This window comes from Aythya marila (assembly GCF_965140915.1).
Source record: "Aythya marila genome assembly, chromosome: Z".
NCBI classification, from domain to species: domain Eukaryota; kingdom Metazoa; phylum Chordata; class Aves; order Anseriformes; family Anatidae; genus Aythya; species Aythya marila.
In genome coordinates, this window is record NC_139080.1 from 74,330,306 (window position 1) to 74,346,900 (window position 16,595).

At 43.7% G+C, this 16,595-nt stretch overlaps 1 protein-coding gene across 1 annotated transcript in view; it reads left to right on the forward strand.

Annotated features, from left to right (window-relative positions):
• Positions 1–1,088: 1,088 nt before the first annotated feature.
• Positions 1,089–16,595, forward strand: part of LPAR1 (lysophosphatidic acid receptor 1) — a 67,452-nt gene continuing 51,945 nt past the window's right edge. Inside the window, exon 1 of the mRNA XM_082783377.1 lies at positions 1,089–1,208. The gene's annotated coding sequence lies outside the window, so the exon portion shown is untranslated. The remainder of the gene's footprint in view (positions 1,209–16,595) is intronic.

Sequence of the window (16,595 nt, forward strand, 5' to 3'; positions counted from 1 at the left end):
AAACATTTTGCCAAGTCAATGGCTTGCTGAATACTTTACAAGTCCTTTGAGCATGTTGAATACCAATCTCTGTGCTAAAGCACAGTGCTGAGCACAGAATAAAGTCCAGGATTTTGTGGGGCGTAAACATCTGTCTTCGTGAAACACACACGCATACACAGACATACCCATTGTTGATGCACAAAAATGCATTCAACTCTTTCCTAAAGGGAAAGAGCTCCCAGCCAGCCATGACAACAAGAAATCTGGTCATGCTGACACCCAATACCTGTCAGTGACTGCTGAGGCCAGTGTCATCACTGTGTTGATGATGCACAAACAAAGATCTGCCTTCAGGATAGCTACCTCTGCTGGTTTCTGGTTCCTTGAGAAACAGAAGAAAAGAGTGCTTTAAATGGGCTTGGTCTTTTCTTTCATTATAGGCTTTTGTACTGCTGCAGGCACTGCCGCCGTGTTTAGCTGTAAGTAATCTCTCCAAAAATCTCTCTACAAGCATGTAGAAACACCTAGCCATGTCAGCCACTAGGCACTGAAACTTTGCACCAGATGCGTGCACATGCAGAAGCGGCCTCTAGATGCTACTGCAATCCAACTAAATCGGATGTCGCCGGACAACAAAACTCGCGGCGAAAAAAAAAAAAAAAAAAAGAAAAAAAAAAAAAGTCATTTGAACCTGTTTTTCTATAATGAAATAACTCCTCTAAGCCTGGACAAAGCACCCGCTGTGCAACCCTGCCCCCTCCCAGCTGCTGGCGTTTGGTGAACCTACGGACCGATCCCTGCAAACTCCTGCCGCCGACATCTCCCGGAGGTCCGGGCGCTTTCGCAGAGGCAGCAACTCTGTCGCTCCAGCTGCGTACCGCTTCAAAGTTGCTTTTTCCCCGAAAAAAAAAAAAAAAAAAAAAAAAAAAAAAAAAAAAAAAAAAAAAAAAAAAAAGATTGCAGTCGGTCCTCTCCTCCCCCGGCACCGTGCGGGGACCGGCGGGGGGCTGCGGGGGCGCACCTGGCCCCCGCCCGGCGAGGCGGGCGGAGCGGGGGAGGAGGGAGCCCGTCCCGTCCCTCCCCGTCCCTCCTCCTCCTCCTCTCCTCCTCCTCCTCCTCCTCGCCTCCTCCTCCTCCTCCTCCTCCTCCCTCCCTGCGCGCCGGCGGCGGCGGCGGAGCCGCGCTCCCTCCATCCGCGCCCGCGGAGCCCCGCGCAGCCCCCGCAGGTAAGCGCCCCCCGGACCCTGGAGGGATGCCCGGCTCGCCTCTCCCCCGGGTCTCCGAGCCCGCTGTTGCCCCTTTTCCCTGCCGGGTTCCCGGTTTCTGAAAGTGGTTTTGAAGTCCCGTGGGTGTGCGGTGATGCCCGGTGCGGTGCGAGGAGGAGGAGGAGGAGGAGGTGCGCCAGTGGGGAGTGGGCTTCAAGGGCTGTCCGTACTGGGTCGGACCGCTGCTTCTGCCGGGCTAGCGCCTGCGAGGTTGGCCTGGAGTAAGGAATGGACACTTGTTTGATTAAGGGTCGCTAACAGTGCTGCTATTGTTCGATGACTTAGAGCCTGTCCACATTTTCTTCTTATTTTATTTTATTCTTTTTTTTTTTTTTTTTTTTTTTTTTTTTTTTTTTTTCCCGTGAAGCCGCTTTGGGTTTAGTTATACCAAGTTGAGGCAGTGGAAAGAGTCCCAGCGTTAAAAAAAAAAAAAAAAAAAAAAAAAAAAAAATGGTTGCCACCTTTCTCTCCTGACTTCTTCACTTCGGACGATGAGCCCGCTGAAGTCAGGCAGAAGCTGCACTCCTGTGTCCGTGGTGCTGGCAAAGGTGCGGGATGGGCAGGGGATGAATGACAAGCACAAGGGTAGGGAGTAGAGGAGAAAGGCTGGGAGGGTGGAGAGCGGGAGGGAAGCTTTAGGACAAAAGCCGTTAGCAAACTAAAGTGAGAAGAGGGAGGTGGAACCAGAGGGACCAGCTTTGTTCCTCTCGCTCTTTTCTGCATGTTCTTTTCAGATAGCTCCGCAGTGGGAAAACCTGAAAAACCTTCTTCCTGTGAAAGTGCATGAAAAGTCTTCTGTACAGCTCTTTAGCAGAAAAAAAAAAAATGTTGGAATATGTAAACATTTTTTGTCTCGTGAAGCTCTCGTTGAAACAAGCTCACACCTCTCTGATTTCTCTTGCAGCTGAGTGTCCATGAATAAATTAGAAGCTGCTCTAATCCCCACTTTCTCCTTGTTTTTTTTTTGTTTGTTTGTTTGTTTGTTTGTTTTGGAAGATCCGAGGCAAACTAACTTGCAAGAGCCTCTATAGGCATCCTGCACTCCCAAAGGGTCAGGGAAGTGGGGTGGCTGCAGCCGCTGGCTCTAACAAACTTTTGCTCCTGTATCTTTTCAAAGAAAGGCTCTTGCATGCTAGGTCCAGTTTGGTGCGCCGTACCATTTGGTCTGAAATGAGTCACCCTCAGGTCTGAGACTCATGTTTCAATTTGGCAGCCAGGACTGCGTGCCATGCAGCCTCGTTACTCCTGTGTTAGGATGGGTATAGTGTAGTATTAAAACAATATGTTCTGGCAATTCCAGCCATGGGCTGAAGCAGTACTGTCTGCATAGGCGTAACTGAACTTCTCTCCTGCAGCTTGCCAATACTGGCTCTAGGCATGTTGTGCGTTTCTCCTTAAATGATACACGCTCAGACTTAGAAAAAAATTTTTGATACACCTCTCTTTTGTTGTTGCTTTTATTAATTATTAACTACTAAAAATCAGGTGTTGCCCTTCTCCAGAATAGTTTGACATTGTCCCATCCTATGCAATTGTACATACACTGTGGTTGTTCTGTCTGCAAATTAGTTTCAGCTGCAAATAACTGAGGAAATGTTATTTAGGAATACTGGGAAGCTGTTCTGTGCTCGGCGTGGTGCTGCTCTTATCACTCCCTATTGCAGGTTGCACTGGTTAGACCCTTGGCTGCCGCAGTAAACCTTGTTCTGGGAAGTTATCTGTAATTGTGCTGGATGGAGTGGGAAAAATACTGACTGGTGTCTGCTTTCTTTCCCTCTCTTCAAAACAAATATTGAGGATGGAATGATTAAACAGCTTTTGAGACAAAACACGTGTGCAGTGCGAAACTAGACTGTGTACCCAGCTTTAATATGTGAACCTAGCGTGTGAGTAACAGGCCATCCTGTCGCTGTGAGCAAGGACACTTAAGGCCACATGGCTTTCAACAGTAGCTCTGGAAGAATGTGTTCTTACCTAAAATACAATTTCTTCACTACAAAGAAATGGGATGAAGTAAAAAATAGTCTTTAAGTTGGTCCCCTGGTAAGAGTCACAGTGAAACTATGTGGGGAGCCCAGGGGTGTTGAAGGAAGCGTTTTGCCCTGTAGCTGAAGCTTAGGTAGAAGTTATATAGGGTTAGCTTTTACATCTCTATGACAGGCCATTAATAATGCTTGAATGAATAATTAATGGTTTCTCTGTAGCCTCTCCATTCTGACCTTGCCTTGTCCAGCATTCAAGGGTTTAAACTGAATGGTGAGAATTCCTGCCAACTATCTTTTGTCACAGGGGGACCACCACCATCCTACCTTTGGGTATACAGCAGCTTTGATTGTTGGCTCCTAGAGGTAAGCAGCCTCCGTCGGGTATCTGAAGAGCTGGCTTTGAGCACCTCTAGGTGGTGACCTGCCAACACTCACTGAACACTAGCACAGTGTCATTGCTGTGTGGATGGCTGCTTTATTGTATGGCCGCAGGTGAAAGCAGGCTCTGCCAAAATCCTGAGGTAGTTCTGTTGCTGGATGAGGAACTCTTTGTAATTGCTTTTCACGGTATTGGTGATGGTCCAAGGACACCCAGAACTGGGGAGTGGGAACAGGGGGTACTGTCAGACTGTTTTCCTTATCATTTCCAAAAACAATTTGAAATTTGATATATTCATGGGAGATCTCCCTCCCCCACAGAAAATAAATAAATAAATAAATAAATAGATAAATAAAAGGTGTGTGCAATTTAAGGGACACTTACAGTTAGTTTATATCCATCTAGATGAATGACTTCTAACTACAAACAGTGCTAGCAAAAAGAAGCTGTTTTACTGGAAGGAGGATAGAACAAACAATATTTGATCCATGCAGCATCTTTAGTTATTTGTGATTTAGTTATTTGTATGTAATCTGTTATTTCACTGAGTCTTCCTTCACAGTGGGTTATATTCATTTTTCCTTTTTTTTTTTTTTTTTTTGGCATTTTACTAGTAGAAAAAGAAAAGGAAATGAACAGACTGACTTCAAAAAGTTAACAGAGCGGTTGAAAAAAGACAAAACAAAATTGCGGGAGTTATCAAAAGGCAGCTGTAACAGATGAAAAAAAAATATTTGCACTCTTTTTTTTAATCTCCTTTCCTTTAAGTTTGCTTCCCCTTCAGGTGAGGTACCCATTTGGGTTCTTACAGTTTAATGATAATATGAGGTGAGAACACTGCCCACTGCTCTCCAGAAAAACCTAATCATGAGTGACTCATGGTGGTGATGGCTTGAAATGGTAGTGATTATACATGCGTAATTTTGCTTTTCCAGGTGATACTGCAGAAAGGTGACATGTCTCAGTGGTGCCCCTTTTGGACTGAACTTAAACATTTCTCTTTTTGTCTGCTTTTTCATAGTAAACTTCATTAATGACCCATTGATGTCAATGATGAATCTGTGTCAAGATTGAACGGCTTTGGATCTGACCCAAGGCTAATGTGTCACTCTGACAGAACTATGAAATTATTCCCAGGGCAGAGGAAAGCTCTGTCCAGGGAAGAAGAGATGCTCTTCTGTTTAGATTTCAGGGGACTTGAATTTTGGTTTTCTTCATTTGTCTTCCAAGCTCAATTGATCTAAAGCAAGTCGTAGCTACATTCCTGCTCTTTCACTGCTGTTCTGAAGGAAATTGAACATCTGAAGCAAGTCTGCTGCCTTATTTTGATTTTCAATAAGCTAGAGGAGAATTCTGAGAATGGTCTGTCAATGTATATCAAGACCTTATTGCTTTCACCCAATGCTGTTTTTTGACGTCCTGTCACTCTTCCCAAGCAGATGAGAAGCATACCTGGTTTGCAAAACCTCGGTCATTCCTTGGCTGAAAGGTTGCACTCTAGGATTAAATTGTTTCTTCATTTTTAATATCTGGTGCCTCTGATTCTTGAAATAGTATTCGTTTGTTCAATGTTTAGTGCTGGTAAGGAAAAGAGCCCATTTAGTGTCAGTTCAGGTAGAAAACACATGGACTCATCCCACACGGCCCCACTCCATGATCATTGCATTTCTCCAACAAGCCCTTGAAACAGACCTTTTGAGGTGGTTCAGGCTCTGCATTTCTGTGTGGGGGAACAATAGCCATGCTTGGAGCAGTGCAAAGTCTTCAGCTTTTCCTGACAGGCACAGCCTGGAGTGGTTTGTTAAACACATTTTTCTGAGTCCTGCCTTCATGTCCGACTGGATCGAGCTCCTTCTTGACCCAGATAACGTCGGCAATTACGTGAGCTCACATAAACGGGAGAGTGCCGGCGCCTTTACCCCAGGGTACAGAAGAATTTATTCATAAAACGAACATTGTTCATCACATCACATGTGGTGTTTTCGCCACAGGTACCACTTGTGAGAACTGCGCTGCATTTTTGTGCCGACTGGATTATTTTTGTTTAAAGTTACTTTAACTCGAGAGGCGTTGGAACTGCTTATTTTCTTTGGCTTCTGCGTGGCATACCCCAGATAACATTTGGAGGTGCTTTCACCTTCTATTTAAGAATACAAAGGTGCCAAGTATGCGAGTCTAATATTGTCTTTCTGCATCTGCTTCTGTGAATAACAGGCAAACCTCTCCAGAATTCATTTTTCTAAACTGTTGGAAAAAAGTGATGATGAGCTGGGTGTCTGCATATGATGAAGTTCACCTCTGTGCAATACACCAGTGTGAAGCCTGCACACCATTTCACCTTTTCCTCAGGAATTTACATGCTGCAGTGACCCTCTGAGTAGGGTGAATTTCACAGGCACTCTCTAGACAGTGCACTGTTTCTTTGCCAGTTAGAAAATGTATTGCATACTGTACTGCTTGCAGGAGCAAACAAAAAAGCGTTGGATTGACATCAAAGGCAAAATCTTTCTGTACAAAATGCTGGAGATTTTTAGAGTGGTAAAAGTCTGGCAAAGGAAATGCATACTGTTTTTCATTGTAAGCCCCTCTCCCTCCCTCCTCCCCCTCTTTTTAGGGAGTGTGTGTCAAATACGAAATGGTGCCAGCACATTATTTATGGGAGCAGTTTGCAGAGACTTTTCTTAGAAGTTATTTAGCCATTTGGGGATGATTTTTTTCAGCCTGGATGGAAAAATGTATGTACAACTAGGGCAGTATCCTCTTTTTTCCCTCTTTTTCTTTGTCATGAAGAAGCTAGCTGCAGCTTTGTTTAAAATAAATAAATAAATAAATAAAAAGTAGTGAAACTTGTGCCTTCCTTTGAAGGTGAGTGATTATTTAGGGCTGCTGAGCTTAACATGAACTCCAGCAAAAACTTACAGGTATCTGAGCAGTCAAGGAAGTGCTGTACAGGTCACATCCATTTTTTACATGGTTGGTTACGCTTTGGACTGGCATTTGCAGGAAAGGAGAAGGACTGCTAACCTCTCAGGAGTAATATCTACTTGTAATACCTTACAAGTGTGCTGAGTGTCATTTGTCTGTTGTAATGCGGTATTGGTAAAGGATCCATAGCCAATGGATTTCACTGAATGTTCAGTGGTGAGTAGTGCAATCTGTTTTCAGCCTGGGGGTTGGACCTACAAGATGGTGTCCTGAAGCCTCTGGGCTGCTGCTGGTGGTTGCAGGAGAGAGTGAATGCAGCTGCAGTGAGTGCTTTCATCAACATTACAGCTAGTAGAAGGAAATTGTGTGCACGAGATGCCTGTTTGTGTAGCTACTGTTCCCATGCATACCGTGACAGGTATGTTTCCAGCAATTCCCTGGAGAGACTGGGTCTGTAGCTTTACAAGGTATGTACAGTGGTGAGGTGAGCTGCAGTGAAAAGGCGTTGCTTTGATGTGGTAATGAAGCTGTAATGTAGGATGTAGAGGGACAATTTGACTACATTGCCCCAGGTTATGCTTTAGGATTAAACATTTTAGTACATATCTGCAGTTGCCTCATAGCTTTAAACATATAAAACTAATTGTTGAAGCACAAAATCATTCAGGAAATTGCCAGAGGAGTGTACAACAAACCAGAAGAGGTTCAGACAGAAGACAATAAGCCTGTAAGTCCCAAAGGAAAGCATTGCACAGTAAATTCCATACTAATACCTCATGGTACGTGAATATTGCACTTGGAAGAAGGTATCTTTGCAAATGTGTACACAGCTCTGCTGACAAGTCAGGCTGATGGGTTTTTGGCAAATTACTGGTACAAGACGATATCTTGAAAGTTCTCTGGGTCACATCGAGAATACCCCGGGCATTCCCATCTTGTCAGGAGGAACCAGACCCGGGTACAGGAGCACCTTGTCCTCTGTGCCACAGTGACACCTGGGACCTACTGGGAGTCACATTTAAAGACGTGTGTACCATCAACATCATTTAGATTCAGTCAAGAAGGGAAGTCTTAGCTTTCAGTAAGTGATTCTTGGGACATTCAGCTATTTCTGTCCATGTGTCGAGTTCAGGATGGTGTTATAATATGGTTTGAAAAATTCCCCCTCTTGTAGACACAAGGCCAGTACTCCAACACAGTCTGTGCTTCCTGTGCCTTGTCCAGGAAGCTGGATTTGCTTATCATTTTGCTCAGATGTTGCAGCATGGTAACTAAATGATAGTCGATGTTTGGAGAAGTATACAGTATTCAAGGAATACCATTGTAAATGTGATATGTTGTACTTAAAGGACACATCCATAACTGTCTATGGGGCTCAGTGGTCTCTGTTTTTGCTTGCAGTCCCTCCCAAAAGGCTGCAGCACCTGCACTGAGCACAGTATCTGTGATTTGAGAGCTGTCCCTATGTGGCTAGCTACAGGTCAAGTTCATTTTGCTCCTCTTTGGATGGAACTCATAAAAACTGCACCTGAGAACAGAGTGTATCCCCTTACAGCAAGTATGCAAACTGGAGATGGCTTTTCCAAATCAATGTTTGCTGTCCTCAAGTTCCTTATTTACAGCCGTTGCAGCATCCAATTTCACATGCCCCATGCAACTGAGACTGCAAGGTGACTGAAACTGCAGGATATTGCTGTGATCAAAGCAATTCAGGTAATTAGTGAATAGGCTTAAAACAGGTCCGTAGAAACTTTGCATTTTTGCAAACAGCTGATAGGAATAGCACAGCTCGTTGCCTGATTCTCCAACAAATGCAGTGTGTTTCTGTTCCTTGCTTAAGCTTCACAAGCAAAAGCATCCTAAGAGGCTCAGCCTAGAGAAAAACATGCAGGGAGAGCTGTGCAAGCTGATGACAACCTGATGACAGGAGGGAACCACGTGATTGTTGAACACACAGAAATGCCTTAAAACTAAGACGCCTCGACAAACATTTCTGCTGTGGCTCTGCAGTTTGCATCCTCAGTGTCTCCTTCATGTAGTTCCTTATGAGCAGAAACTACGTTGTCCAGATTTTTGTGACAAACTTCAGATCGAGAGACTTGGTTAACTTCTATCTATTTATTTTTTTCTGAGTGCTCCACAAGGACTGCACAAAGGGGCTCTCAGCATGATCATTTTGGGAAAGCAGTTGCTTTTTGGCACCACAGCATCTGCACTTTAGCATCGGCAGGCATGTGGGAAGGGAGGGAGAGAAAATACCATCCTCCCTCGGATCTGCCAAGGCAGGCCATGTGTCTCAGTCAGCAGCGGGCCCCGGCATGATGCTGCTGTGCCTCTGGCTCCCACAGCTCTGCCAGAAGCAATCCCTGCCCCGTATCCCCCTCTGTCATTTCTGCTTGAGGTTTGATCTGTATTCCCCCTCCGCAACTGTGCAGAAGGGACTCTCACTGGTGTGAGCTGCGTCTCCACTAGAGGGGGGTGCCAGTATAGTTATACCAGGAAACTTTGAGGATTTGGTGAGTTACACTGCCTAATGCATCCCAACAGGCGTGGCTGGTTGTCTGCTGGGGTGAGTGGAGCATCCTTGGAGGCAGAGCTACTGCGGGACCCAGCAGTGGGTCCCAGCAGTGCAGCATCATCCACAGGGGCTGGCCGAGCAACAAGCACTGGGTTTCTCCAAAACGGTGTTGATTCAGCTAGAGCGCTGTGTGCATGTTTGCAAAAGTTTGGCCAACCTCGAGGATGCTGCTGAGCCCTGGGAGAGATGGATCGTCATCAGTGGGCTCGGTCCTTCAGCTTTGCTCTCGGGGATGAGCTGGGTGCCCCTCTGGAATGCCCAAGAAGTCTGGTGGAGGGGTGGACAGCAGCATGCTCCCCTCATGTGGCCCGAATCCCTTCGACTCCTTTGTTCAGGTGTACGACCACAAAAAGAGTTGTAATGGTTCCTCAGTAGTGCTTCTGCTATCTGTCATAACAAGGCTTTGGAGTATGTGTGTGTGTGTGCGCTCAGGTGTTTGTGCCTGTGGTAAAGTAAGGTCCAAGGAGAACATTTGAGGCAAACTACTTAATTCTATTTTTGTTTGTTTGTTTGTTTGTTTAATGTTTTTTTCTTTTTTTTTTTCTCTTTTTTTTTAATATATAATAATCAATTTTTCTACAGTTGCATTTTTTTAATCAAACTACTTTTTCCCTTTCTTTGCTCTTTAAAACTTGTGCAAAGCAGTGCATCTGACAAGAAGTAAGAGAGAGACTGGCTAGTGCTCGGACACAAACTTTTCCCTCATTGTATAAATGTTGAAAATACTTATTTTTTTTTTTTTTTTTTGTTTTCACATCAATTGCATTCTGCCTTCTGGCTTTTTTTTTTTTTTTTTCCTCCTGAATTCCTGGTATCTCCCAGACACACTGCCTGAAATATGTCGTTCCTGCTGGACGGTACATATGCAGAGGACCTAGTCAGAGAAGCTGAGTAATCATTGAAGTATGGTGTGAATTTACAACAACCTACTTAATTCACGTGACCTCTTGTATGCCCTGAAAGCCCCGTCTGCTAAACACAACTCAGAGTTAATCCAAGCCAACTCTTAAAGGGAATTAGTCAAGCTGCGTGCTAATCCCCTGTGTTTACCTGCGTATTCAGATATGCAGCAGCCTGAGCTGTATCAAACCTAACCTGATAATTGAGAGGGGAAGGGTTGGAGGGGAATGTGATGAAATTTTGGTGTTTTCTCCATCGTTTCGGGGCATGTTTCAGAACTGATTTGTATTTATAAATCTTGAATTTGTGGAATGATCAGAATGAGCTACCTGAGGCCAAAACCCCATACTTTGCTGCAGCTCTCTAGTGAATACCTCTGGAGGTGCTGCTCCCAGGATGTTGTGGGGGTATATGGCTTCCTGATCATCCCTAAATGTTGTTCCTCAAAAGCTGCAGCTGGTAGAGGCAGGGCAGTGTAGATGGAGACGCATATAGTGTGGACCAGGGGGTTAAAAGAAGTCCTTTTGATCCCCACCCAGAAATTAGCATCCAACCCCAGTTTTACATCATGGGCTCACAAACTCCACGTGTATTGTTGTGAGCACACTTGCATGGTGGGCAAGAAGTAATTACCTTTCATTTGTCAACATTAGGATTTTTGTTGTCTTGAGCTACTGGGTTCATTGTCCCTCCATTGTGGTGAGATCAAAGGTAAGATCTTATTTCTGGGTCACTGCTGTCCATCAGATAAGTTTGTTTGTGGCCTTGGGAAAAAGCAATGACGTGAGAACAGGGAATTTAAACCCTGCCATTAAGATAATTCTTTCTCGTTGTCAATTCTAAGTTCTTTCAGACTTCGTTTGGCTTAGCTATGCAAAATGCAGTGCAGCAGAAATTACCAGGATAACGGCCAATTGAACTGATGCAGATGTTACAGAAATATTTCTGAATCAGCTTGAGTGTTAATTCTAGTTTGTTCTGAGAGATTGATAAACAGTTACTGCGTTGGTGCTGGCCTGAACCACATTAAGCTGATGCCTTGCAGTCTTTCGTGTAGTTTTCTGTGGGGGTTGGGGGGCATATTTCTGCTTCAGATAAACTTAATTAAACTCCTGTTTGCACACCATTGGTCAGGGTCCATGCAGATCTATATTAAGATGGTACGTTTTGTAATTTGAGGTTTGGGGTTTGGCATGCTTAATTGCGGACTTCCTTGGCTTCAGCATTTCCAGATTATTGTATTTCGTGGTGGTTCATTTTGTCTGAAGAATGAACATGTGTTTTGTGTGTGTGTGTGGAGGGGGTGTATTTGCTTTAACTTCGGTCCCCCTCAGAGCTGTTTAGAGAATTGTGACATTCTGTTATCATCCAGATGTTTTTTATCCAGTGAAAAGGATAATGCCTGAACGTCTAAATACAAACTCGTTTCAGAAGAATGCCAGACTACTACTACTTCTTTATGTTTTAAACAAGAAGTGGATCATGTCAGGTAGGGTTAGCAGATGGAGTCTATGTTGCTGATCCATGGAAGTGTTGAATTGTATTACTTTGCTTTTTATTTTTTGAAAGACATAGTAGAACTCTGTAAGTTATTATGAAGAACATTTCTTGCTGCTTTTCCTGCTGAGGACGCATCTTCGTATTTTAAATGGTGATTTATACCTTGATACGAGGATTTAGCCTACTGTTGTCTTATTGATTACTAAGAAAAGTAATGAGGAGAGTTCTCTTAGTTAACTCTTAGTTAAATTCTCTCCACTACCTGTGAGAGGCCATGCCTCCCCTCTTGGCTCTGTGTTGTGAAAGCTGCTGCTTTCAATCCTGGCATTCAGAATGGCTTCAATGAGCATCTCCTTGCTTGGGTTTTGTCATTGTTTATAATGGAGGAGGACAAAAGTATGCACTGCATTTCCTTTTTGCATGCCCCCACCCCAGTGATGCTGGTGACAGTTAATGATGCATCCTAAAGGATGAGCTATCCATGGTGACTTTGAACTTTTCTCCCCGTTGGTTAAACTCTTCAAATTTCAAGTCTGCCTGTAGGAATAAACCATTTTGAAAGAGTTTCAGAAATTGTTTTGAAATAGCTTATTTTAGAAGCATTCGGTACTTCAGAAGTCATTATGATGAAAGTGCAGATTATGAAAACATTGTCATATGACGGCAGTTTCCTTGTGGTTGTGCTCTGAGAGACCATCCACATTGAAGTTACTTGTTTACATAAGCCTGAGCACATTGGTGTTACTTTCCAGCAGTCAGTGTCTACGCATATTTTTCTCTTCTTTTCTGGTGATTCTTTTATAAAGTTTATTTTAGAGTAATGGAATGATGTTGAAATTCATTGATGGCATGAGTTATTACTCTGGCGTTTTCCTAGTCTACATTGTCTGTACTTGAAAGAAGGAAATCAGAAGTTCACTTTCAGGGATATCTTATTATTCCAACATTCACTGATTCAAAGAAAAAAAAAAAAAAAAGGAAAGAGAAAATGAACAATAGAGCAGCTGCTGCCTACAATTGTTTATTGCAGCTGATGCTGTGGTTAGTACAGATACTTTAAAGAATTAAATTAAATTTTTTTTTTAGTTCGTTTGTTGCTTTTTCTGTTTGCTTGTTCATTTTATCTTATGCCAAACTGATCATTTTGGTGAAGAAGCTCCTAATATAACTGAAGAAACACATACATGCCAGCCAGCATCCCTGTGGTGGTAGATGCCCACTCACCCCCTCAGCTGAGAGCAGGAGGAGGCTCTGCAGCTTTGCTGAGTGGCAAAGTAAAAAGCATCTCTAAGCAGTCTTTAATGTGCAAGAATTAATGAAGGTTGTTAGGAGAAGCTATACTGCTGATAGGTAATGACTGAAATAAGTCTAGATGTTCTGACTGGTGATGGGAAGGCAGCCTATCAGAGGTTGACATGTTGGTGTAAAAGGTGGAAATTCAGGAAAATGAGAAAACTGAGGAAGCCACGCAGAATTTCTTAGATCTTTCAGACAGAGCTCAGAAGAAGCTTTTCAGAGAAGTAGGAAGCTTCAAGAAAAGATGAAGTATAATTATGGAGAAATTACAAGAATATGCTGTCCAACAGATGTTTGTAGAACAGAAATAGCATAAAAATAAGCAGGAAAAAAAAAAAGCTGAGCAAGTGAGGGAATGGAAATTAAATAGTGCAAACTGACCTTGGTCTGGGAAGTACACAAAAGACTTTTAAGAGGGACACCTAAACAAACCAAACAGAAGTTTTGTCTGATGGCAGATAAGATTCTAGAGAGCTCAATATGTAGCAGAGTGAGAAAAGGTGTCTTGTGTTCAGTGGGGGAAGAGAAGGTTATGGACAGCATGGTGGTGGCACTTTTAGCAAAAATGTTAAGATACGACGAGTGCCTCCTGAGTTCTTTGAAGCTCATCTGAGCAGTATGAAGAGAAACTTGGAGTGCTGCTGCATGCCTTGTGGATTAGCCTCCAGCTAGGTGGAATTCACTCTGTACCATAACTGACAAGATTTAGGGAGAGTGCATTTATGATTTCACGTTACAAAACCAAATACTGTGGATTTGTTCTTTCAAAATGTGTTATTCAAAATGTGTTATCTACTTATTAGTAAAACATAGCATTTGCTTTTTAATTTTAGAAGTCAAAATAGTAAAGATGCACGTCCCCTAAAATATCCTGAGGCAAAGGAGTTAATTGTTTTGGACACAGAAAACTAGAAACACTCTTTTTTTTTCTTTTTTTTTTTAATTTTTTTCTTTTTTTTTTTACTTTTTTTTTTTTTTTAAATCAGATACAGCAATGTTTAGTTTCTTGCCTTCATGATAGGATGCTTATGTGCCTTAGAAAAGACCTTTTAAGTGACCCTCTTGCTACCACTGACACAGAGGAGGGAAGATGCGTTTTTTTTTTCCCTTCAGGATGTTCTTGGGCATTTCAATTAATCTGAAAACAAATGTCACAATTGGCTAAATAAGCACCCGTTCTGCTTCCACCAACACTGTAGTGACGTCTCCCAGCCATCTCCTCAAATACCTTTTGCCGTGAGTAACCAGCAAGAGGAAGTTGTGTAGGTATGTGTAGCAGAGCAAGGGGGGTCAGGGCTCTCTGACTTCAGCAGGGATGGACCTGTAGCAGATGCTTGGGGAAGTGGGAGTCCTCCTGCCTTCCTTGCCTGTCATTAGGGTCATCCACAAAACACATGAGAATTTCATGGGCACAGGATCAGGCTCTTGGTTTGCCAGGATAAACGAACAGACAACAACAAAAAACAAGAAGACAAAACAAAACAAACAAAGACTGAAACAATTCCAAGAAAAAGGAGTAGCTTGCAATCTTAGGAATATTCCTCTTACTAAAGAGACTTTGTGGTGGCCACAGAAGGACATCTATAGGATGTTTCTGGGGATCAGCATTACAGTAGCTAAAGGAGAAAGGCACAAATGCACAGGTTAATTGCAGATGTTTGAGCTGTCTGCCCTTTGGTGAAACCCAGTGCATAGCTGTGGTCAGCCTGCTTTTGTCATCTTCAAAAGGGCAATGAGGCATGGTGAAAGGCAAGCCAGGCTGGCTTATGGAAATGATTTCCCTGCAAGCTGAATGCTTCAGGATAGTGTATGGTCTACTAAAATTTTTGCACTGCAAGTTTGTGGATAGAGATTTTTTCTTTTATATATATTCAAATTGATCTTCCACTATTTTTTTTTTTTGGATGGGTAGAGGCTCTGCTGTTGCCCTGCTGGGATGACTGGGCAGGTTTTTCTCCTGCCCAATGTAATGTAAGCAGATGGTTTCTTGGAGGGAGTGACTCTGCATAGCACTACTCTCTTACTGTTGTAAATAAGCAAAGTGTGTGGTAAAGGAGTAACGTGATGGATTTCCTCCATAATGGTGCACTGTTGAGGTAGGTGCAGTTCCACTCTCTGCAGAGTTCATAAGGCTGCTTGGCGAGGAGGCTCCACCTGACACGTTTCTGCATTCCCTGCTGAGCTCTTTGCTGGCTGCAGTCTGTCACGGAAAGATTTAGCAGCAGTCTTGCAGTACTCAAGAATTACTAATTCTTGAGGCCAGAACAATGATCTCTTCCTGATTAGCTACAGAGCCCCTATTCAGAGAAGTATGGCTGATGTCATTTTTTCGAAGCACAGGCTGAGCTGCCAGTGCAGATGACATCGTTTTGAGGTTCTCTGTTGATCATTGTGTTGTGGAAGGCTCCTACCCAATGTGAGTGCAAATTTTATCATGTGCTGAAATAATTTTCTTTTTAGCCTTGGATTACTGCTGAAAACCTCACCTTTCTTCCCTGTCTAAGGAAGGCTAAGATTTGTATTGTGCTCCTGAACATGAAAGACTGAGGCAATGGAAAACATCAGCCTTTTCTAGCTGCAGGAAGCTGCAAAGTCCCCTGGAGCACCTTATTAAAAACCTTGGAGGTGTACAGGTGTGAATTGGCTGAAAGCAAAAGACAGAGTAGAAAAGGTGAGTTCCTCTTTATGTTTTAGTGATACCCTCTTGGATTTCTGCATTTTTATTTGGACTTACTAAGTTAGCTCTCTAAGTTAGCTGAAATTTTTTGGTAGATGCTTTTCAGATGGATGGGCAAGTTGACATTAAATTTCCCAAGGAGTTTTTTATTGTTATTTTGGTTTACGTGGAAGCTAAATGCTCCAGACAGAGATGCTGTTCTCGGTCAAGCAATCTGTGGGGTGGCGTACTGGTAAACAAGCATCATGCTGTTGATGCTGCTGGTGGCTAAGATGTGGTCATGCATGTATTATGCAAAAAGTATGCATCATGCAATCAAAGCCGACATCATGCAAACACAGAAACAGATGTATTGGTAATGTTGGACCACAGCAATAATAAAATCCCTGATACTGTGGGTATTTTGTAACGCTGAATCTCTTCCAAGACAATTGTTCAGGACTTTTTCGTCCTGAAGACGGAGCAGCAGCAGTGTAAACAGTATCTGCTTTGACATGTTCAGGGGCTGGGTTAGGTCTGGGCTTGTGAAAGTTTTTGTCCTTCTGCTTTTCTTGCTGCCGATGTCACAAGTGCTCAGATCGTAACAGCCTGAGATGAGCCAGAAAGCAGATGATGTGCACGGGATAAAAGCAGGATGTTTCTGAGCAGCTGGAGCAGGGGATCTCCACTCTCGTGACCTGACCTTGGGGTGCTGCTGCTCCTCAGCGGGCCAGAGCATGCCAGTGGTGAGGCAGCAGGTAGCAGGCACGTGCTGCCCAGAGGTCTTGCCGGAGTCTCCTGCTGTCCCTCCGTGCTTCTGCAGAAGGCCGTGTTAGCCTGCCCTGCTGCTGGCTCTGTCACAAGCTCTCACTGGACGTCCTGTGCACGCTGGAGCTCTGGTAGTGCTTCTACAGCTCTGTGCCTTGGGAGGCGGCCACCAGCTCCATGGATATTATTGCGAAACCTCATCGCCCTGCCATATAGCCAAACGGAGACTGCAGGAGGGAGGGGTTAGTGCCACCCAACTGTGGTTTTGGGGCCAACCAGATCAACGCTCCACTGCAGCTGCCAGGTTGGGTACTACTAACTAGTCATTTGTTGATGACTGTGAAGCATGTAAAATACTGCA